General features: G+C 45.4%; 1 non-coding gene across 1 annotated transcript; it reads left to right on the top strand.

Moving 5' to 3' along the window:
- The first annotated feature begins 1959 nt into the window (after positions 1–1959).
- Positions 1960–2097, top strand: LOC114816105. Its single transcript, XR_003763889.1, has one exon. It is a non-coding gene; the product is annotated as a small nucleolar RNA SNORA7 (small nucleolar RNA).
- Positions 2098–3188: the final 1091 nt, after the last annotated feature.

Raw genomic sequence — 3188 nt, 5'->3', positions numbered from 1 at the left:
TGCTCCTGACTGAAACTCCTTCCCTCTCCATATCCATCAGAGGATCACTCTCCCCCTCTTCGAAACCTTATTAAAGACCCATCTCCTCTAAGAGGCCTTCCCCAACTAGGCCCTTAATTTCTCTTCTCCCACTCCCTTCTGTGTTGCCCTGGCACTTGGATTCACACCCTTTATTCATTTCTTCTTCAGTCCCACAGCACTTATGTACCTATCCATAATTTTCTTATTTATATTAATTTCTGTCTCCCCACTGGACGGTAGGATCATTGTGAGCAAGTGTGAGAAAGGAATGTGTTCACCAACTCTGTTACATTGCATTCTCCCAAGTGCTTAGTACAGTGCTCGGCACACAGTAAGCTCTCAATAAATATAATTTATTGATTGATTGATTGATTGCCCACAACGAGCTTACAGTCTAGAGGGGGAGTCAGACAGCCGTAGAATAATTACATAAATTAGGGATATTGACATAAGTGCTGTGGGGCTGAGGGTGAGGTAAAGGGTGAGGTTAGGTAAGGTAAAGGGTGAGAGTGAGGTAAATATTAAGTGAAACGGTTTAAGACCTTACATTAATCACAAGGGTCTCACCTGATTCTCCTCCTAACTCACTGACTACTCCTTAATAATAATTATTGTGCTATTTTTTAAACGCTTACTAGGTAAGCACTGATAGAAATAAGATATCAGGTCGGACCTTGTCCTTAACCCTCATGGGGCTTACAGTCTAAATAGTCAGTCAGTCAATCATTTCATTCAATCATTCGATAGTATTTAGTGAGCACTTACTGTGTGCAGAGCACTGTACTAAGCACTTGGGAGAGTACAATATAACAATAAACAGACACGTTCCTTTTCCCACAAGCTTACAGTCTAGAGGGGGAGACAGACATTAATATAAATACATTAAAGGTATGTACTTAAGTGCTGTGGGGCTGAGTGGGTGAGCCCGTGGTTGGGCAAGGATTGCCTCTGTTGCTGAATTGTACATTCTAAGCGCTTAGTACAGTGCTCTGCACACAGAAAGCGCTCAATAAATACTATTGAATGAATGAACAAATGAGGGGGGATGAATAAAGGGAGGAAGTCAGGGTTAAGCAGAAGGAAGTGGGAAAGGAGAAAGGCGGGCTTAGTCAGGGAAGGCCTTTTGGAGGAGATGTGTCTTCACATCTTTGAAGGCGGGGAGAGTAATTGTTTATCAGATATGAGGAGGAAAGGCATTTCAAGCCAGAGGCCGGATATGGGTGAGAGGTCGGCTGTGAGATAGATGAGATGGAGGTACGGTGAGTAGGTTAGTGTTAGAGGAGCGAAGTGTACAGGCTGGATTCGAGTAAGAGAGTAGTGAAGGTACGTAGGAGGGAGCAAGGTGATTGAGTGCTATAAAGCCAATGGTGAGAAGTTTCCTTTAGATGAGAACATGTATCGAATCCCCAATTAACAGATGGGAAACTGAGGCACTGGGAAGTTAAATGACTTCCCCGAAGTCAAAAAGGCAAGTGCCAGATCTGGAATTAGAATGTATATCCTGTTCAATCATCTTTTCCTCCACCTCTATTCTTGTCATCCTCTGTGGGTGTCCCACAAAGTTCTGTTTTGGGTCTCCTAATTTTCTCATTCTATATTCTCTCAAAGAGTTTATCTGCTCACATCAACTATCCACTCTGCTCCCAGATGTAACTCTCCAGTCCCAACTTTTTACCTTAGAGTTGCACTTTTCCTCCTGCCTCCAGAACATAGCATTGTGGACATCAGACCGACGCACCAAGCTTAGCATATCCAAGCTTAGCATATCCAATCATTTTCCCACTTCAAACTAGTCCTCTTAAACTCTCCTATCTTGGTGGATACCACCACAATCCTCAGTGACCCATCTGCCCTCAATGTGGTGTCATTCTTGACACTTCCCAGTCAACCGGTGTCAATTACCCTTCCATCACATTTACCAGATCTACCTCTTCTTTTCCCCTCGCAGGAGCCTATCTGGAGAGTTTCCAGTCCTCTACCAGTCTCGATTAAGGGAGGGAGAGTCAAGCAGAGGCCTATCCATTCCATTCCTAGCTCGGGCAGTGGCTAGCGAGCGGAAGGCAATCTGCTACAAGTCAAAACTCACCCGTGCTGGGCAGCAGTGGCATGAGAGTCGAGGGCGGAGACTCAGGTTTACTGCGTGGAAGGAGACAATGGTAAACCGCTTCCCTATTTTTACCAAGAAGATTTTATGGATCCACTACTGGAACGATTGCAGATGGAGGTGGTATGTTCTGGGAGAGATGTCTCTAGGGGATGGCTGTGAGCCAGAAAAGACTCAACAGCATAAGACAAGACCCCTTCAGTGCCACCCTGGTCCAATTTCTGGCCATAGCATAGCCCTCCATTTTCAACGGACCACCACTCTCCCCACCTTCACAGCCTTATTAAAATCACCTCTCTTCCAAGAGGCCTTCCCGCATTCTCTTTTCCCTTACTCCCTCTCCTATGACTCACCTATGCACTCGGATCCGTACCTTTTAAGCACTCGATATTCACCCCACTCTCAGCATCACAACATTTGTGTACTACGTCCAGAAGTTATTTATTCCTTTAAAGGCCGTTTCTCCATCAGCACTGAAAGCTCTCTGTGGGCAGGGAACACGTCTACAGACAATTTTACATTGTGCTCTGCTAAGTGCTCAGTACGATGCTCGCCACACAGTAAGTCCTCAATAAATGCAATTGATTGACACCACGATAGATTAGCGTGTCAGCCGCCTCACTGTTCTCCCTGCCTCCACCTTCTCCCACGCTGGGTCCATACTCCGGGCTGCTTTGCGGACCATTTCTTGCAACATCACTCGGCATACCTCTCCGCTCCTCCAAACCCTCCAACGGTTATCCATATTCATCCATTTAAAAGTATTTATTGAGCGTTTACTCTGTGCAGAGCACTGTACTAAGCGCTTGGAATGTACAAGTCGCCCTCAGCAACAAGCAGAAAGCTTTTTGAGTTGCTTCGAGGTTCTCCACCACTTCTCTCCATTTGACTTATGGCTCGCTGTACCCATTACTTCCCAGCTCACTCTTACGCTAGAGGAGGAGGCAGACATTAATATAAATAAATACATTCCAGGTATGTACATAAGTGCTGTGAGGCTGAGTGGGTGAGCCCATTGTTGGGCAGGGACTGTTTCTATCTGTTGATGAATTGTACATTAGAA

The sequence above is a fragment of the Ornithorhynchus anatinus genome, chromosome 1 (assembly GCF_004115215.2).
Source record: "Ornithorhynchus anatinus isolate Pmale09 chromosome 1, mOrnAna1.pri.v4, whole genome shotgun sequence".
In the NCBI taxonomy this organism is placed as follows: domain Eukaryota; kingdom Metazoa; phylum Chordata; class Mammalia; order Monotremata; family Ornithorhynchidae; genus Ornithorhynchus; species Ornithorhynchus anatinus.
Note: the sequence above shows the minus strand (reverse complement) of the source record. Positions and strands in the feature narration are given on the sequence as shown.